Source organism: Triticum aestivum, chromosome 1A, assembly GCF_018294505.1.
Source record: "Triticum aestivum cultivar Chinese Spring chromosome 1A, IWGSC CS RefSeq v2.1, whole genome shotgun sequence".
Classification (NCBI taxonomy): domain Eukaryota; kingdom Viridiplantae; phylum Streptophyta; class Magnoliopsida; order Poales; family Poaceae; genus Triticum; species Triticum aestivum.
Window position 1 is genome coordinate 277,588,592 of NC_057794.1, and position 10,022 is coordinate 277,598,613.

Genomic DNA, 10,022 nt, shown 5'->3' on the forward strand with positions numbered 1-10,022 from the left:
TTTGGAATTTTGCAGAATAGGTGGCCTGACGTAGCTTTTCCAGGTCCATATTTCTAGCTGCCGGAATTCTCCCTCTTTGTGTGAACCTTGCAAATTATGAGAGAAAAGGCATTAGAATTACTCCAAAAAGCATTATTATGCATAAAAACATTATAAATAACTGTCGGTGTACTAGAGCAGGGGTACCCTAGTATCCCGAACTTGTGTACGGGCAGTCGCAGCATCCCGCGGCAAGGCTTGCCGGGTGACCGCCAAGATCCTCAGTGGTTCCTTTGGAGCCATTCAAGAACAAAGTGTCCAAGTCAAGAAGACAAAACCCCGGCAAGAGGAGCTTGCCGGGAAGGCCACTCAAGGCATTTCAAGAAACTTTCCGCGACGCGCCACGCGTCCCGGCAAGGCCCGGTGAGCGACAAGCTCCCGAACACGACAACACGACGACCGCGGCAAGGAGCTTGCCGCGGGAAACCCCCACTCCGTGCCTGCGCTCCAGCACACCCGCCAATGTGTCGCTCTAGGACCCTCCCAAGCACACGTGGCAGGAGGCCGTGCAGCTAGGGGTGCGAGGTGGCAAGCAGGCGCTGACAAGATAACCATCGTGGCAAACGGTGGCGTCCATAGCGGTCCCTTTCGGTACTGTTTAGGCGACACAGACGGGCAATTAATGCCCTTGTCCCCTGCCGTCAGGGTTAGGTATGATACACTGTAGCAGGTAGCTGTGCCTACCACAGCACCTTTCCATTTTTGCCCTTTACCTCCGTTGCCACCTGTGGGTAACCCCTTGAGCATATAAAAGGAGGCCCGTGTGCAACGTAGGGGGGAGTAGGGTTTTGCTAGCCACCGGTGTGTACTGTAGCACTCCGCGCTCCCGAGCTAGAAATCAATACCAAACCACAAAGCAGGAGTAGGGTTTTATGCATCCGTGCGGCCCGAACCTGGGTAAATCGCTCGCGTGCTTCGCCTCGATCTGCTCTTTGCGCGACCTCCGCCCCCACCGAACCGAAAGGGACCCGGTCCGCCGGTCCCATAGGTGCCCGTGGATCAGCGCCCCGGCATCTCTGGCGCGCCAGGTAGGGGGAACCCGTGCGCGGAGGAACCAACTCGTAGCTAGTTGCGCCCTTACTTTGCTTCGAGTCGGTTCAACAACTTAAGTGAGCTACCAGCGCCCTTACTTTGTTTCGAGTCCGCTCAACAACTTAAGTGAGCCGCTAGCGCCCTTACTTTGTTTCGAATCCGCTCAGCAATTTAAGTGAGCTGCAACTAGTTGCGACAAGGTGGGAAGGCCCTTACCGGGTGAAACGAGTCACTAGGCCTGGCGCTGTCCGCCTTGAGACCGAAGATGGCATTCCAGTGAGCAACTCCTGGAACATTGAGCACCTTCGTAAGTTTTACCCGTAAGGCACGGTTGTCGGAACCTGTTCTGGCAACCACCTCTTGTACAAGTCTTGCCGCTGTTGCATGTGATCCTTTGTACAAAGCCGGACGCAGATCCCGTGCATAAGTAAAACTCATGTGCTCCGCACATTTTGTCAATTTTATGCCTTCTATTTTCTGGCATATATGATCTGACACTTTGTGCAGCACCTACTCCACGGTAAGCAATAACGAGCCATAAAGCTCCATATCTGTATTGTCTCTTCTTCCTTTTGAAAGCAAGGTTCCCCCCGCCCACAAGTTTGCCGGGGGGGAAAGGAGAAGACGATGGATGGTATGGGCCATGCGTCGTTCAAGAAAGTTTCGCCTTGCCGGGAAGCAAACAACAGAAAAGCTAAGTTGCCAAAGTTTGAGAAATCAAATTTTTTAAATTTTTTAAGTTATCTCCCTTGAACGACCACACTTTGTATGGGAAACCTATGCATGGAGGAACCAACTCGTAGCTAGATGCGCCCTTACTTTGTTTCGAGTCCGCTCGACAACTTAAGTGAGCTGTTACGCCCTTACTTTGCTTCGAGTCCGCTCAACAACTTAAGTGAGCCGCTAGCGCCCTTACTTTGCTTCGAGTCCGCTCAGCAACTTAAGTGAGCCGCTAGCGCCCTTACTTTGTTTCGAGTTCGCTCAACAACTTAAGTGAGCTGCAACTAGTTGCGACAAGGTTTCTTGCCGGTAGCGGCACCGCCAGCAGGCTGCTGACGTTCCGCACTCAGCGCTCGCGGCTCAGGTGCCTGCACCGGCAAGTTCCCTAAAAGCGTAGGGCAAAAACATACAAAGGGAGGAATCAAGTAAAGGGAGTAACGTTGCAATCATTGCCCAGAATCAAGCTACATCACAAAAATAGCTTGTCGCAGCTCTAACAGATTGTTTTCATGACATGATGGGCAGTGACAAGAAAAGAAGAAATGGGCGGCCTAATCTACGCGATCTCCTTCGACCCGCTTGATCCCGCTCACCTTGTCCACAATGGGTGCGACAAGGGCCTTGAGCTCCTCCAGATCAGCTTCTGGCGGCAAGGACCCGAGGATGTTGGTGAGGCGGAGGCCCGGATTGCGGAAGGCCACCTTCATCAACACTTTCTCGAGGGCTCCTGCGCAGATCTCGCGTGACTCGTCAGCTAGTTGCTTGGGGATCCTCTCTCGGAGTCGCTGAAGGGCTGTCGCCACGCCCTTGAAGAACAGGACGAGCTTGGCGCTGGGCTGGTGGTTGTCGTCGGAGGGATACCCAAGATCTCCCATCCCCAGCTGCGCCAGCTCCTTGTCGATATCTGTGGCGGCGTTCACCAGACTCTCCGTCCAGAGCGTCACAGTCTCCCTGAAGGTGTTCTGGGTGGTGGCAGCGCTCTCCAGCAGTGCCTTGTCGGCCTTGATTTCCTCTTTCAAGGCCGCCTCCCGCTTCTTGGCGCTGTCCAGAGTCTTGGTCAAAGTGGTTAGCTTCAACTCAAGATCCACGTTGGAGGCCTTGGCGACACTGAGCTCCTTGCCCTTCTCGGAGAGATCGGCCTCCAGCCGCGCCACCTTCGTCTTCAACTCCTCCTTGGCGGTCTCGGCGGCGGCGGCAGCGTCCTCCGCTCGCTTGAGGGCTCCGCCAAGCTTCTCCTCGCGCGAGGCAAGCTCCTCCTCGTGGGCGTCGAGATCGACCTTCCGCTGCGCCAGCTCGCCCTCTTCCGCAGCTAGCTTCACAGTGCCAAGTCGCTGGCGTTCTTCGGCTTCAGCCTTCTCGAGGAGGAAGACCTTCCGCGCTTCAGCGAGCTGCTCCCGCTCCTCCACCAGGGACCAGAGGGCTTCCCGATGGAAACCCCCGAGCTCTTCCGCGCGCTTTTCAATGTCTGCTCCCGCCTTCGCGACAAGCGCCTCGCGGGACTCCAGCTTGGCTTGTCGCACGCGGTAGAGCGACATCAACCTGCGCAGCAGTCGCTCTTCTTCGGGCTCGTTGCTGCTGCTTGGCGCGTCGACCAGCTTCAGCCCCGCGGAGGCGAGCACTTCTCCGTCGAAGATCTCCCCCTCGACCGGCGCTCTGGAGCTTGATGCCCAGGGAAGATTGATGAAGACGTCGTCACCGGCCTTCAAATAAACGCCCGGCTGGGGATCCTTGGAACTTGGCGCTGCGGCTTCGGCGGACGGGTCGGCGGTCGGCGTAGCGCCTGGCGCTCCTGCGGCCTCTGGGCCGTCAGTACGATCGCCAGATTCCTCGCCAGTTGCTGCGGCGTCAGCCTTGGCGGCCTCTGCGCCGGTGGCGTCTCCAGCACGACAGCTTCGTCGGCGGCGACCTCTGTCTCCATCTCCTCCGCAGCGGATGGATCTGACGGCCGGAAAAGGGGAGAAGAGTCAAACAGAATCCAGCAGAAACTCATAAAGATCAAGAAAAGAAGGATCCAAGAGAAGTTTTTGAAGCAAGGGGAGTACCTGCACCAGGCTCTGCGGTCGTGGTCTCCGTCGTCGGGGGGCCGCTGGCGCTGTCCCTCGCCGGAGAACCCTCCCTTGCCGGAGACTTCTCCCTCACCGGGAAGCCTTCCCTTGCCGGATAATTCTCCCTTGTCGGGGGATTCTCCCTTGGCTCTTGGTGGGGCTGCTCGGCTCCTGCACAAGTCAACAAGCAGATATCAGCAAAGATAAGTACCCATGCGCGCCTCGCCACGGAAAATAATTCGCACACTTACGCTGGGGGCTGCCATGGAGGAACGTCGCCAGCTCCGGCAAGGTTGTCTCGGGCGCGCCACCTGTTGTCGCAGTGGGCTCGTCCTCGATGATGACCGCCGGGGCCTTAGCTCTCTTTGCCGCTCTCTGGGCCAGAGTCCTAAAGAGGAACAGATTCAGGGAAAAGCATGTGAGAAACAAGACCAACAGCAAGAGTTGAAGAAATGCAAGTACAACAAGAGAAGCTTACTCTTCTTCTTCTTCCTCGTTGGAGCTTAACGCAGAGAAGTCGAAGCCCGGCGCGCGCCCGGCGCGAGGAGGCGGAGGAGAAACTTCCCTTGGCCACTTGGCGGGAGCAGTGGCGGTGGTCTGAGACGACCCCGCTCCGGCTGTTGGCGCGGCGCGAGTAGCGGCAGGGACTGAAGCGGTGGTCCGGCTAGACTCCGCCCCAGTTGCCGTCGTAGCATGAGGCGCTCCCGCGGCAACGGTGTTTGCCGTGGTCGAGCGTGTCACGCGGTGTGGCGACTGTTGGCCCGCTTGCCGCTCCGCCACATCACCAACCTTGCGGAGGCGCCTTCTTGGTTGGGGTGGAGGCTCTGCTTCTGGTGGGCTGTCTGAAGACGAGGTGGAAGAAGAGTCGATTTGCAACGAGCCGCTCGTGTCCTTGGCGTGCTCGCTCGGCTCGGTGTCTTGCCCGGCAAGCCCCTTCTTGCCGGCAGGCTCCCCTCGCTCGGCACGGCTTGCCGCTTCCGCTGCATCGGCCTCCTCCGCAGTGAACCCGAACTCGCCCGTGGCTACGGCTGCCGCAACCTCCTCCAGCCTAGTGGCGATGAGCGCCATCTTCGCATCCATGGTGTCGCGGGTGAGGCCGTCCTTCTCGTCGAGGCGGATTGGCACTTCCACCAAGTCGTCGAAGAATTGCTGCACGACCTCGTCTGCAGGCTCCTGCCAAGTTGGCACGATCCCGTGCGAGTCACACTTCGGCATCATTGCACGGATGCGGTCGAGCGCGGAATTGTTGCACAAAGGCACGACGCCCCCCGGCAACCTGAACACCTCGGGATGCTGGGGGTCATATTTGAATAGCTCCTGCAGCATCGCGTTGAGCTCCAGGACCGTGAAGTTGTAATTGAGGCCTGGCCGCAGCCTCATGATGTCTGCCGCGTTCTTGAACTCCCAAGTGGGCCTCCCCCGTTCCTGCAGGGGGGCGATGCAGCGGCGAAGGAAGTCTGCCCCAACAGCGCCAACAGTAAGCCCGGCAAGCCTAAGGCGCAGGATCCTGGTGACGGCAATTCTTAGCCTGTCGTCTTCCGGGGCCATATCGCTCCAATCGCTGCCGCGTGCTACTGGGGTTTTGCGCCGGGTGGTGAATGGCTGCGGATCCTCTTCGTCAATCCAGCACCAATCCGCTCTCCACTCCTCCCACTTGCCGTGGAACTCTCCCTCCAGATAGGTCTCCTTCTTGCCGGCCCTTGAGATCCAGGCAATCCCACCGGATAGAGGCTCTCCTCTCTCTACTCGGGGTATGAAGAAGTGGCGGAAGTGGGCTACGTTGGGAAGGACTCCGAAAAAGTTTTCACAAAGGTGTGCGAAAACTGCCATTGTCAGGACGGCGTTGGGGGTGAAGTCAAGGAGATGGAATCCATAGGTGTTCATGATGTCACAGAAGAAATCTGAGAAGGGCGGACAGAGCCCGCAGTAAAAGAACAGAGCAAAAAAGGGGTATCCGTTCGGAGCTTCCTTCCAAGCAATGGCGGTGAGTACCTTTGTGCGCGGATGCGCGCGCGTCTCCGCCGACCAGAAGAGGTAGTACTTCTCCCTCAGCTCCTTCGCGGCAAGCTTGGGGGGGGGGGGAACTGCCCGCTCCTTCCACAGCGCCGCGAGCCGCTGCGCCTCGGTCGACTTCACGGCCTTCCCCTTGTCGGCTTTCGGAGCCATGGCGGAAGCAGTGGAGGAGGCCGACGGCGTTGGTGATGCTGGCGGCAATGGGGGGTGGGGCGCTGCTCTCTCTCTCTCTCTGCTCTGAGAAGGCGAGGGAGCGGCGGAGGTTTCTGAGATTGGAAACAGCAACGGGCGAAGGTGCGAACTGCCACCATTTCCTCTGCTTATAAAGGGGGAGGGGGCGGACGTTCCGCATTTCCGAATAAAATAACCACCCACGGTGTCGCCCACGACGCCGCATTCAACGCGTGCCGTTCTGGACGTGCGCGGTGGAAGCGGAGAGATACAACGTGACCTAGGCCGCGCGTGCCCGTGCATTGTTTTGGGCCTGGCCCAACAGCACTCGGCACCGTGTATGGCCCAGGCCCGGGGGCTCATGTCGGTGTACTAGAGCAGGGGTACCCTAGTATCCCGAACTTGTGCACGGGCAGTCGCAGCATCCCGCGGCAAGGCTTGCCGGGTGACCGCCAAGATCCTCAGTGGTTCCTTTGGAGCCATTCAAGAACAAATTGTCCAAGTCAAGAAGACAAAACCCCGGCAAGAGGAGCTTGCCGGGAAGGCCACTCAAGGCATTTCAAGAAACTTGCCGCGACGCGCCACGCGTCCCGACAAGGCCCGGTGAGCGACAAGCTCCCGAACACGACAAGACGACGACCGCGGCAAGGAGCTTGCCGCGGGAAACCCCCACTCCGTGCCCGCGCTCCAGCACACCCGCCAACGTGTCGCTCTAGGACCCTCCCAAGCACACGTGGCAGGAGGCCATGCAGCTAGGGGTGCGAGGTGGCAAGCAGGCGCTGACAAGATAACCATCGTGGCAAACGATGGCGTCCATAGCGGTCCCTTTCGGTACTGTTTAGGCGACACAGACGGGCAATTAATGCCCTTGTCCCCTGCCGTCAGGGTTAGGTATGATACACTGTAGCAGGTAGCTGTGCCTACCACAGCACCTTTCCATTTTTGCCCTTTACCTCCATTGCCACCTGTGGGTAACCCCTTGAGCATATAAAAGGAGGCCCTTGTGCAACGTAGGGGGGGAGAGCCAGTTCGAACACTCACGCTCGGTCTTGCTAGCCGCCGGTGTGTACTGTAGCACTCCGCGCTCCCGAGCTAGAAATCAATACCAAACCACAAAGCAGGAGTAGGGGTTTACGCATCCGTGCGGCCCGAACCTGGGTAAATCGCTCGCGTGCTTCGCCTTGATCTGCTCTTTGCGCGACCTCCGCCCCCGCCGAACCGAAAGGGACCAGGTCCGCCGGTCCTATAGGTGCCCGTGGATCAGCGCCCCGGCAATAACAGTAGGTAAACATGATGCAAAATGGACGTATCAACTCCCCCAAGCTTAGACCTCGCTTGTCCTCAAGCGAAAACCAAAATCGAAAAACATGTCCACATGCTTAGAGAGAGAGAGAGAGAGAGAGGTGTCGATAAAAATGAAATACGGACATGGAAGCATCATGTGAATTATTATAACAACAAAAAACTTAAACATAAAACTTTTATCATATACTTCTCATGAATAAGTAACAATTCATCACACTATCGAAGTATAAAGCATAAACTCTATTGGAAACCAACAAACTATATTCTCATTCAACTTTGCAACTGCAATTCATCATCTTTTCAGGAAGGGTCACGTATCGGAGCCTTTAGGCAAGTCCACGTACTCAACTGTCATGTGGTCTTCTATGATTGCTAATACTCACCGCATACAAATGAGCAAAATGTTTCAACCGGACACATAGAAAGATATGGGCTTATAATTTCGCCTCCCAACGTATTCACCTCAAGGGTGATGTCAACAATAATAACTCATGCTACCCACATCCAACTAGATATATGTGCCTAGATATTTCCTCACCACATGATGCTTGCCAAAAGAGAAAATAAAAAGGAAAAGAGAAAGAAAACTTGACTCTTTGCATAAAATTAAATACATGAAAGTAAAAGATAGGCCCTTCGCAGAGGGAAGCAGAGGTTGCCATGCACTTTTTGTTTGTATGCTCAACCCCTTAGTGCAAGAGAATGTCATGTTATATTGCCCCCTATGATAGCAACCTTTATTATGCAGTATGTCGCTTTTATTATTTGCTATCACAAGTTTGTAGAACGCTCAATTTTCTCTTAAAATAAATGATCTAACACTTTTAGAAGCAATTTTTATTGCCTTATTGCACCGATGACAACTTATTTGAAGGATTTTACTCAATCCTTAGGTAGGTATGGTGGACTCTTGAGAATAAGATTTGGGTTTAAGGGTTTTTGGATGCACAAGAAGTATCTCTACTTGGTGCAGAATTTTTGGCTAGCAAAGATGGGGGGCAAGCACCGCATGTTGAAGGATCTATGACAATATAACTTCTATGTGAATATGTGTTGGGGAACGTAGCATGTAATTTCAAAAAAAATCCTACGATCATGCAAGATCTATCTAGGAGATGCATAACAACGAGAGGGGGAGAGTGTGTCCACGTACCCTCATAGACCGAAAGCAAAAGCGTTAGGTTAACGCGGTTGATGTAGTCGAACGTCTTCGTGATCCAACCGATCAAGTACCGAACGTACGGCACCTCCGAGTTCAGCACACGTTCAGCTCGATGACGTCCCTCGAACTCTTGATCCAGCAGAAGGTCGATGGAGAATTTCGTCAGCACGACAGCGTGGTGACGGTGATGGTGATGTGACCCGCGCAGGGCTTCGCCTAAGCACTACGTGAATATGACCGGAGGAGTAAACCATGGAGAGAGACGCCACACACGGCTTGGAACAATTGGTGTGTCTCCAAGGGGTTCCCTGCCCATGTATATAAAGGAGGGAGAGGAGAAGGCCGGCCACCAGGGGCGCGCCAAGGAGAGGGGAGTCCTACTAGGACTCCAGTCCTAGTAGGATTCGCCCCCCTTTTTCCTTCTCATGGAGGGGGAAAGAGGGAAGGGAAGGGGAAAGAGGGAAGGGAGAGTGAAGAGGAGAAGGAAAGGGGGCGTGCCCCCTCCCCTAGTCCAATTTGGACCCCCTATGGGAGGGGGCGTGACCACCCATTGTGGGCTGCCTCCCCTCTCTCCTATGGCTCATGTAGGCCCATTACTTTCCTCGGGGGTTCCTGTAACCCCTCGGTACTTCGATAAATACCCGAAACGTCCCGAAACCATTCCGGTGTCCAAATACTATCGTCCAATATATCAATCTTTACCTCTCAACCATTTTGAGACTCCTCGTCACGTCCGTGATCTCTTCCGGGACTCTGAACGATCTTCGGTCACCAAAACACATAACTCATAATACAAATCGTCATTGAATGTTAAGCGTGTGGACCCTATGGGTTTGAGAACTATGTAGACATGACCGAGACACATCTCCGATCAATAACCAATAAGGGAACCTAGATGCTCATATTGGTTCCTACATATTCTATGAAGATCTTTATCGGTCAAACCGTAATAACAACATGTGTCATTCCTTTTGTCATCGCTATGTTACTTGCCCGAGATTCGATCATTGGTATCCTCATTCCTAGTTCAATCTCGCTACCGAAAAGTCTCTTTACTCGTTCCCTAATGCATCATCCCGTAATTAACTCATTAGTCACATTTCTTGCAAGGCTTATAGTGATGCACTACTAGAATTAGCTTATTTGCCGTTTGCCAGTTCTTTACCGTCCGCTGGCGAACGGCAAAGAAGGTCTTTTCCGCCAGCTTAAGGAAAACGGACGGCAAAGAACTGACAGACGGCAAAGAACGTCTTTTCCATCAGCCTGTTCTTTGCCGTTCGCTAGCTGACGGCAAAGAGAGAGCTGACCCCACTAAACGAGTTGATTGAGGAAAACCAGACGGCAAAGAGGAAACAAAGCGGACGACAAAGGATGGGCGGACGGCAAAGATTCTTCCTAACTAACGGCCGAGCCCCACCCCGCCCCTTCTCTCTGTTTCTCTCCCTCTCTCCTCCCCGATGCCCGCCGCCAGCCGCCGCCCTCGCCACCCGCCGCCGCTTGCCCCGTCGACCCACCACCCCGCCGCCCCCACGCGC